Genomic DNA, 11,025 nt, shown 5'->3' with positions numbered 1-11,025 from the left:
ACATGTCAATCATCCACCGCACCATCAGAGACCTCATGCCTAAGACTATCATGCATCTGATGGTTAATAATGTAAGGAAATAACACACACACGCACGCACGCACGCACGCACGCACGCACGCACGCACGCACGCACACACACACACACACACACACACACACACACACACACACACACACACACACACAATACTGACTCATAATTCTTGTCTCTGCCTTTCCTTCTCTTCTCTCTCCTCTAATTTTCTCCTCTACTCCTCTACTCTCCTCCTATTCTCTCCTCTCTCCTTTCCTCTCCTTTTCTCTCCTCTCTATTTTCCTCTCCTTCTCTCCTGTCCTCTCTACTCTCTTCTCCTCCTCTCCTCTCCTCTCCTCTACTCTCCTCTCAGACTAAGGAGTTTATTCATGCAGACTTGTTAGCTCAGCTGTACTCCTGTGGAGACCAGAACAGTTTGATGGAGGAGTCTCAGGAACAGGTACATCACCTCTACTTCCTGTTTCCTGTCATCACATCGCCATGACAACGAGAAGCAGGACACCCCCAGCATAGAGCAGTGTCTGTGTTTTGGTGTTTTTGTGTTGAGAGACTTGGTCTACTAACCAAATGAGGCATTAATTCTGGTTCAGACCTTCTAGCAACTCTAGAATATAAACCTCATTTGGGTGTAAGAGCTCACATAAACATGTTATGGCCTCATAAAATCAGAGCTCCATTCATTGTGACATCACTGATTGGAGGGTTCTCTCTCTGGCATTAACTCATTGACTGCCATGCTGTTTTTCCATCTTTACTCCCTGGCGCCAGCGTTATTGACCATTTTCACAATGTTTGCGGACCCATCAAATATTCTATATTATAGCTATGGAGACAATAATATGGCTAATTTGATAAGCAATATTTATACTCCAACAGGGACAAAACTGTTTATTTCTACATACGTTTGTTTGTGCGCTATAAAAATCACCCCGTTTCACAATAATCCAGGCTTTCTAGATTGTGAGATATAGAGTGTTTTGTGTGCATATGCGCAAATCCAACATAGTCTGGTGAAAACGCACCTTATCATCCATAATCATCATCCATATCATCCGTTTTGTCTTCTTCTTCATCATCTCCAATAGTTCGCTCGCCATTGCATTGCAGGCTACTATTGTGTGCTCGGGCCAGACTATACCACAGAGCCTAATAGGTTTCCTCATCGGCCGGTTTGACTATAGTATTTTTATGATTTGCCAGAAATGCTGAGTCCAACATAGTCTGGTGAAAACGCACCTTATTATCCATAATCATCATCCATATCATCCGTTTTGTCTTCTTCTTCATAATATCCAATAGTTCGCTCTAGGCGATTGCCATTGTCGAACGTTGGTTGGCTGTAGTTTGCTCACTGCTGCTCGCTCCCTAGTGCTTTGGGAGCTCTCACTGCGGCGTGGGGCGGCCCCACACTAAACTGGCCCATGCAGTTCAAAAGGTAGGCGATACTGCCACCTGTCTGGATTCGATCGCCATGGCAATTATAACGTAGCCAGAGGTCCCAGGCACACTCACAAAGGCCTGCGTGAGTGTTTAGAATAATAATAATAAAAAAAGGAAAAAACGAGATATCTCGTTTTTGGTGCTCAATGAGTTAAGATCTGATCTGGGTCTGTGCTGTTACTCTTTAATGAATCTAAGGGTGCTTTCACACCAGAGCTGTTTGGTCCGGACTATCGGACCAGAGTTCGTTTTCTCGGATAGTCCGCTTTTTTCGCGGTGGTGTGAATGCTCAGTCGAACTCTGGTGCGGACCAAACACGCAAACTCTGGTCCGCCTGAAAAGGTAGGTCTCGGTTCGCTTAATCGGACCAAACGTGGACCAAATAGGAAGTGACCTGATAAACTGTGCATCTTGGGTAGAAGGAAACAAAACAAACACTGCGGTGCGCATTCACTGCCAAACAAGCACGCGGTAAACATGTCTCGTGGACAGACGTGGGCGAATGACGAGGTGAAAGCCCTGATAGAAATATGGGCAGAAGACCAAATTAAACAGCTACTTGTGGGCACTCATAAAAACAACGCAGTGTACACGTTGTTTAGCGAGAGGATGGTGGTAATGGGCTTCAATAGAACAATGGATCAATGCCACGCCCACGTCAAAATAAAAAAACTGCGTCAGCAATATATTAATAAATAAGCAGAGAATTAAATTAGATGTCCATAACATTTGTTTTTAATTAGCATAGCCTAAATAAATATGAATTCAAGAAGTTAAATACTGAATTAACGACACATATTTATTAACAGGCTGAAAGTTAAAACGAATAACAGGCTGAAAAAACAATTAGACACTTTAATAGGCTAAACACAGTGCGTAAAAGGCAACTTTGGCTATAGCCTTCTAAAACGATTGAATAGGCTAAACTTTGTTTTGGCTTCTTGGATTGACGTTTCTTTGGTTTGCGGTGGTGCGACTGCAGGCCAATGTTCCGAGACATATTACATTTGATTTGTTAGGCTATTTGAATACACCGTTAGCTCTAAATGGTGGATTCAAATAGCCTAACAATTACAAATATGTGGGTGTGTCTCGGAGCATTGGCTTGCAGTTGCGTTGTTGCAGACTAGGGAGATGTGAATTAAAGAAGTTAAAACGAATAACAGGCTAAAAAAACAATTAGCCTATTTAAAGTCTGTGACTTGCTTCGAAAAAGTAGGAGTTCGGGGGACGAGAAAGACAAGTTTCCTTGGTATGATGACCTGGCTGGACGTTATACTTGGCACAAGACCCACATCCAGCCCAAAACATATCGTTGAGTCTTTCGAAGATGAGACCCATCAGAAGGCATCACCAGCACCGCCTCCGGCTCGCAGTCACGCACACACATTTCCACTCCCTATTGTGTCCAATAGACGAGCGCCCTTTTCGACCGCGTGACATTGTTCAGAAAGTTTGGTGCGCTTGACAAATTGCAATGTGAATGCAGACAAACCAAATGAAGAATGCAACAATGTTGCAACTTCACCCCCCGAACCGCACAGAGTCCGCACCGAGTCCACTAAAACTATATGTTAAAGCGCCCTAAATATCTATCTACCTCTCTCTCTCTCTCTCTCTCTCTCTCTCGCTCTCTCTCTCTCCCAGGCCCAGCATCGTGATGAGATGTTAAGGATGTACCATGCCCTGCGTGAGGCGCTACACATCATCGGTGACATCAGCACCACCACCATCACCACGGCGATGCCTCCGCCTGTGGACGACTCCTGGCTGCAGGTGACCGGGATGCCGTCGGGACGCAGGTAACCTAGCAACCGCTACCCGGAAACAGTTACCTAGCAACAGCTGCTTAGCTATAGCTTTGTCTGTTATGCGATAAAAGTTGTTATACTGAAGCTTCATGGAGTCACAATTACTAAGACAAATTAGTTTGGTGTTGTTTTTAGCTGCGACCAACCGCTCTATAGCTTGCTCTGTCGGTCGGTCGGTCCACCAAGATGTCCCCACCCTCTAACGGCCATTGTTTTCACCCTAGGAGGCATGGAGGTCAAGCGTGTGTGTGTTCATGCCAATTTGTTCAAATGCAGGGGTGTAGCAATGGGAGTGGCCTACCACAAAAAGACACATTACTTCCAAATGGATTCACAGACTTGCACAGGGTTTTGTGGAAAGGTTGGCCATGGGCCAGAGGACAGCTGATTAACTGTTCCTGCCAATTGGCAAAACTAGGGTGTTGTGGTGGGAGTGGCCTACAACAAAAATACACATAACTTCTGAAGTAACAAGGGTCTATGGTTCTTATATTTAAGAACCAGATCGTCCTACTCTGCGTTGTGTCTGTCCGTTACTAATTCCCTTTACTCAAAAAGACCAGGCATGGTCTTGTAATGACGGCGGAGCAGGAGAGTGAAATCAAGACGATGAGAGTTTGCTTGTTCTCAGATGCAGCTTTATTTCAAAAGTGAAATAACAAAAGGCTTGAATTCAAAATGTGCAATGAAACAACAAAGCATGAGACTATGCCCTCAGCTTTTTGTTTCAGACTAATCAAAAAGAAGTTACTAAAGGAATGTTCAATGAAGGCCTCTGTTGTCTGGTGCCAACAAAGGAATCTGGTCTCTCGTCTTCTTCTGTGTTCCTGCTGCCGTCCTTCTGTGGGTCGCTGCTTGGGCTCAAGAAAGCGTGTGTGTGTGTTTCGTTCCTTCTTGTTCTCCTCTCTCTCACTAGACCGCTAGCTTTAAAGCTTTTACTCCTCCCCCTCTGACCATGCTAGTCTTACGTCAGAAGGGGAGGACTTTTTTAGAAGAGAGAGCTGTTGATTGGTTGAAACCCTAAAGCGGCCATTTTGAGCATGCCTGTCGTCCCCTCTGACCCTAGAAGAGGCCGGCTTTAATGTCTCTAAAAAGATATTTCTCTATTTCATTATAGTTTAACGTTTTATACCCCAGTATCTATTTTTATAGTTTAATAATGTAAGATTTTTCATTTCAACCTTTATTTAAAATCGTAAGCATCTGAGGTTTCCCTCATTTACAGAAACGACGATTGTACAGTACATAATAAAAACAATATTCACAGAAATTTAAACACCAGAGTAAAACAAATTAAAAACGTTTAAAAATAATTTTAAAATATCAACTAAGATGTTAGCAAGGACTATACTTGATCGTGAATGTTGTCGTTTTCTGATTGAAATTTGGAACGTTATAACTAAGTTTAGCCTTATTGCTGGTTCTGTGATAAGAACAAAGAAGTCTATATTTCTTAGTTAAATATAGAAGTTTCAACTGTTTAGCTATTGTTGTCCCTCTTGGTTTTGAGACAGTCCTGTTGTTTTTAATCATTATCCCTTATAAACAGCTAGTCAGTATTTATGGATATTCTAAAGATTGGTTAGGAAAACGTTTTATGGCAACTTTGGTGCTCACTTTGGGTATGAACAATGCATGTTTCATATCATTACGTCCAGCCTCATTAGCACAACATAACTGTAATATTTGTAGTTTGATTTGGATTTCTTTAATGACTATAAACGTACTTTAATTACTGAAGTAGTGAAGCTTAACTCCTCCCTAGACATCTCGTCTCTACTGGGGCCTTACAGGATGCCTGCAAGATCTAACAGGCGCCCCAACTGCTTTGTGACACTTGTATGTAAATTCGTTCAGGGAAATGTTATCAATGGACTCTTGTCTTCAGCTGTTACCCTATTTTAAATAGTGTCTCCATCGGCTTGTGTAAATATCACCGGCCTTTGAACTGGTGAGGTGGCCTACTTCCCCCAGGGGGAACAGAGGTTTATCTAACACAGGGAAATGCTAATCCATTTCTCCCCCAGGGCCACTCTTAACAGCCAAACCCCCTAGTATTGTTATGTTGTTCCGACTACTATGAGACTAGCCCACGTGTGTTTGTACTGATCATACCCATTCAATCTCCCAGTAGCTGTTGACCTGTGGGACTCAAGATTCAACCAACATACCCATATTTCCATAATGGTTGGACAGTTTGGACAGAGAAATCCACCACACTTCCACAGATTCATGTAACATGGCCAAGCTTGCACTTAAATAAACACACACACACACACCATGTTGGCACCGCCCTCTTCCATGCATGTACACGGTCGCAACGGTCTCTCTCTCTCTCTTTCTCTCTCTCACTCTAACTGTGTCTATCTCTGTGTCTGTCTCTGTCTCTCTCTCTCTCTCTCTCTCTCTCTCTCTCTCTCTCTCTCTCTCTCTCTCTCTCTCTCTGTAGGTCTCCCATGTCAAGTCCTACTCCACAGCGTAGGGCCCCCCCCGGACCCCCGCGTCCAGGTGGTCGTTCAGCCCCCGGCCCCCCCGGCCCCCCCTCCCGTCCGGGCGCATCCCCTGACCCCGGGGCCCCCCCATCCATCCCCTCCAGACCCAACAGAGCGCCCCCTGGCGTGCCCAGGTAAGAAACAGACACACTTCTGTATTCATAGACACACACACACACACACACACAACCACACAGATACATTCAGACAGATATATAGATACATAGGCCTACAAGTAACATGTAAATATGTACACATATTTTGCAGTACTGGTATGGTTTCAATGATCCTGGGTCCCGGGGTTTAAAGGTGTGTACAGTGTTTACATCACTAAACGAAGTCATAAACAGTTGAAATAGTTCTGGTGTGGTTGACTGTCCTGAGAATATGACACTCCATCTTACGAATGCATGTACCGTTATATATAGCATTTACAGTAGACCAGGTGTGGGCTCAACGTAAGACCACAGAAGAGAAAGAGAGTACTTCCTGGTTGGCCAGTCTTCTTTGTTGGTGCTGTAGGAGGAAGCCAGTGATCCGCAAACAACCCCCTCCCCTCCCCCGCCACACACACACACCACCACCTCCACCTCCAACACACTCCTCTGACATGGAAAAGAAAGATTCCACTTTGATGTAGTTTTAGATGTAGTTTTAGTTTTAGATGTAGTTTTAAATTTAGTTTTAGATGTAGTTTGAATGTAGTTTGGATGTAGCGTTAGATGTAGTTTTAGATGTAGTTTTAAATGTTGTTTTAGATGTAGTTTCAGAAGTAGGGTTATATGTAGTGTTAGATGTAATTTTAGATGTAGTTTTAAATGTTGTTTTAGATGTAGTTTCAGATGTAGTTTCAGATGTAGTTTCAGATGTAGTTTTAGATGTAGTTTCAGATGTAGTTTTAGATGTAGTTTCAGATGTAGTTTTAGATGTAGTTTCAGATGTAGTTTCAGATGTAGTTTCAGATGTAGTTTTAGATGTAGTTTCAGATGTAGTTTTAGATGTAGTTTCAGATGTAGGGTTAGGTGTAGTTTTAGATGTAGTTTCAGATGTAGTTTTAGATGTAGTTTCAGATGTAGGGTTAGGTGTAGTTTTAGATGTAGTTTCAGATGTAGTTTTAGATGTAGTTTTAGATGTAGTTTCAGATGTAGTTTTAGATGTAGTTTCAGATGTAGGGTTAGATGTAGTTTTAGATGTAGTTTCAGATGTAGTTTTAGATGTAGTTTCAGATGTAGTTTTAGATGTAGTTTCAGATGTGGGGTTAGATGTAGTTTTAGATGTAGTTTCAGATGTAGTTTTAGATGTAGTTTCAGATGTAGTTTTAGATGTAGTTTCAGATGTAGTTTCAGATGTAGTTTTAGATGTAGTTTCAGATGTAGTTTCAGATGTCGTTTTAGATGTAGTTTCAGATGTAGTTTTAGATGTAGTTTCAGATGTAGTTTTAGATGTAGTTTCAGATGTAGGGTTAGATGTAGTTTCAGATGTAGGGTTAGATGTAGTTTTAGATGTAGTTTCAGATGTAGTTTTAGATGTAGTTTTCAAGTTTCAAGTTTCTTTAATAGTTGTCACACAGAAGTACAGAATACTTTCATACAAAATGCTTCTTACTGTTACGCTCCAGAGACTGTGCTAGACAAGATAGTATCAAATAACATAGTATAGCATGTAATTTAGAAGTAGAAAAGTAGAAAATGAGGTCACAGTGTTCAGTATAGACATATGTACAATGTTCGATGCAGAATAGACGTAACTGAGTTACCATATAATATACAATACTATGCAGTGTACTAATGTACAGTCCTATATAGTGCAAAGCAGAAATGGGATGAGGTACAATTTAGGTACAATTTACAGTAAGGTGTACGAGTTGTAGTGCAAATCCTTTATCAATTAATATAAAGTGTGGGGAGTGGGTGCTACAGTGTGTTTGTTTAAAGTGAGTGTGTGCTATAAAGTGTGTGGGGTGGGTGCTACAGTGTGTTTGTTTAAAGTGAGTGTGTGCGTGTGGATGTGTGTGCTATGTGCGTTTGATGGTTGTTGTGTAGTGTTCATTGTTCGTTTAGCAGCCTGATGGCCTGGGGATAGAAGCTTCTTCTGAGTCTTTCTGTGCTCGCCTTGAGACTCCGGTATCGCTTGCCTGACCGCAGCAGTTCAAAGAGGCAGTTGTTCGGGTGACTGGAGTCTTTAATGATTCTCTTAGCCTTGCCCCTGCAACGCTTGTTGTAAATGTTCTGAAACTACATCTGTAGTTTCAGATGTAGTTTTAGATGTAGTTTCAGATGTAGGGTTAGATGTAGTTTAGATGTAGTTTAGACTTTAGCTACTAGTTCTATTCATCACTCCCTTCCTCTGTTTCATCTCTGTTTCTCCATCCGTGTCATTCCACAACCCTCTTAAAACCCTGACATTTAAGGGAAACCCTAACATTACCTTACCTGATCTTACCCGACCTGACCTTACCTGAACTGACCTTACCTTACCTTACCTTACCGTACCTTACCTTGCGTTAGCCTATCTTTCCTTACCTGATCTTACCTTACCTTAGCTTACCTTAACTTATCTTTCCTGACCTGACCTGACCTGACCTTAGCCTACCTGACCGTACCTTACCTTACCTTACCTTACCTTACCTTACCTTACCTTACCTTACCTTAGCTTACCTTAGCTTATCTTTCCTGACCTGACCTGACCTGACCTTATCCTACCTGACCTTACCTTACCTTACCTTACCTTACCCTACCTGACCTTACCTAACCTGACCTTATCCTACCTGACCTTACCTTACCTTACCTTACCCTACCTGACCTTACCTAACCTGACCTTATCCTACCTGACCTTACCTTACCTTACCTTACCTTACCTTACCCTACCTGACCTTACCTAACCTGACCTTATCCTACCTGACCTTACCTTACCTTACCTTACCTTACCTTACCTTACCTTACCTTACCTTACCCTACCTGACCTTACCTAACCTTATCTTACCTTACCCTACCTGACCTTACTTTACCTTAGCTTATCTTACCTGACCTGACCTGACCTGACCTTAGCCTACCTGACCTTACCTTGTGGGGCGGCGTGGCTCAGGGGTAGAGCGGGTCGTCCAATGATCGAAGGGTTGGTGGTTCGAATCCCGCTCAAGCCCATGTCCATCCCACTGCCGTTGTGTCCTTGGGCAAGACACTTAACCTACTTGCCTCGTATGAATGTGTATGCATGTGAATGAATGTTGGTGGTGGTCGGAGGGGCCGTAGGCGATGATTATTCGCCGCGCTTCCGTGAGTCTGCCTCAGGGCAGCTCTGGCTGCAATTGTAGCTTACCACCACCGGTATGACTGTGTATGAACGAATAATGGACTCTGTAAGCGCTCTGGGGTCACTGGCGTGTCATGAAGAGCGCTATATAAATCCAATCCATTATTATTATTACCTTACCTTACCTTACCCTACCTGACCTGACCTGACCTGACCTTAGCCTACCTGATCTTACCTTACTTTACCTTACCTTACCCTACCTGATCTTACCTTACCTTACCTTACCCTACCTGACCTTACTTTACCTTAGCTTACCTTACCTTACCCTACCTGACCTTACTTTACCTTAGCTTACCTTACCTTACCTTACCTTACCTTACCTTACCTTACCTTACCTTTGCTTAGCTTACCTGACCTGACCTGACCTGACCTGACCTGACCTTGCCTTACCTGACCCTACCTTACCTTACCTGACCTGACCTGACCTTACCTGACCTGACCTGACCTGACCTGACCTGACCTGACCTGACCTGACCTGACCTTACCTTACCTGACCTGACCTGACCTGACCTGACCTTACCCTACCTGACCTGACCTGACCTTACCTTACCTTACCTGATCTGACCTGACCTGACCTTACCCTACCTTACCTTACCTGACCTGATCTGATCTGACCTGACCTGACCTGACCTGACCTGACCTGACCTGACCTGACCCTACCTGACCTGACCTGACCCTACCTGACCTGACCCTACCTGACCTGACCTGACCTTACCTTACCTTACCCTATCCTACCCTACCTGACTTGACCTGACATGGTAACACAGCATAGTACCATGTGTTGATTTTAACATATTTAGGCCATATCCTATCAATATCCCTGTATGTCTGTCTCTCTCTCATTACCACCAACAGTCATGTCTGTCTATCTGTCTCTCTCTCATTAGCACCAACAGTCCTGTCTGTCTGTCTGTCTGTCTGTCTGTCTGTCTGTCTGTCTGTCTGTCTGTCTGTCTGTCTGTCTGTCTGTCTGTCTGTCTGTCTGTATGTATGTATGTATGTATGTATGTATGTATGTATGTATGTATGTATGTATGTATGTATGTATGTATGTATGTATGTATGTCTGTCTGTCTGTTTGCCTGCCTGTCTGTTTGTCTGCCTATCTGTCTGTTTGTCTGTATGTCTGTAGATATATCTATCTATCCACCTAAGTCTGTCTGTCTGTCTGTCTGTCTGTCTGTCTGTCTAACTCTGTCTGACTGTTTGTCTGTCTATCTATCTAACTAACTATGTCTGTGTCTGTCTGTATGTATGCTTGTGTGATCATATTCTTACAGTACCTCTTGACAAAGTTTGATGGTACCAGGGCTGGTTAGTTTCCTCTATAATCATCTCTTTAGCAGGTGGGGTTATGGTGGAGTTATAGTGCATCTCTTGAGGAGTCAGGTGGAGTTATGGTAGAGTTATGGTGCATCTATTTAACAGTCAGGTGGAGTTATCGTGGAGTTATGGTGCATCTATTTAACAGTCAGGTGGAGTTATGGTGGAGTTGTGGTGGAGTTATGGTGCATCTATTTAACAGTCAGGTGGAGTTATGGTGGAGTTATGGTGGAGTTATGGTGCATCTATTTAACAGTAGGGTGGAGTTATGGTGGAGTTATGGTGCATCTCTTTAACAGTCAGGTGGAGTTATGGTGCATCTTTTGTGGAGCCAGGTGGACTTATGGTGGAGTTATGGTGGAGTTATTGTGGAGTTATGGTGCATCTCTTTAACAGCCAGGTGGAGTTATTGTGGAGTTGTGGTGGAGTTATGGTGCATTCAGGTTCTCCTCAAAAACTCAGAAATGATTACAGGTAATGTGATCATATGGTTGTTTTATGAATCACAAGGTGTGATAATTTTACTTTTGACATTTCACAATGTTTTATGAACATGTAAAGGTAAGTGAGACATCAGGTCTGAAATTGTAGTCTGTGGTGGTGTCAGACC

At 43.1% G+C, this 11,025-nt stretch overlaps 1 pseudogene across 1 annotated transcript in view; it reads left to right on the top strand.

The window, feature by feature from the left end:
* LOC311223295 (dynamin-1-like) overlaps positions 1–11,025 on the top strand; it is a 78,424-nt pseudogene that overhangs the window by 60,296 nt on the left and 7,103 nt on the right. Inside the window, exons 12-15 of the transcript in view lie at positions 9–71; positions 390–476; positions 3,125–3,279; positions 5,738–5,914. The product of the transcript in view is annotated as a dynamin-1-like (transcript). The remainder of the gene's footprint in view (positions 1–8; positions 72–389; positions 477–3,124; positions 3,280–5,737; positions 5,915–11,025) is intronic.

The sequence above is a fragment of the Notolepis coatsorum genome (assembly GCF_963971535.1).
Source record: "Notolepis coatsorum genome assembly, chromosome: 2".
NCBI lineage: Eukaryota > Metazoa > Chordata > Actinopteri > Aulopiformes > Paralepididae > Notolepis > Notolepis coatsorum.
This window is presented reverse-complemented; position numbering and strand designations above follow the sequence as displayed.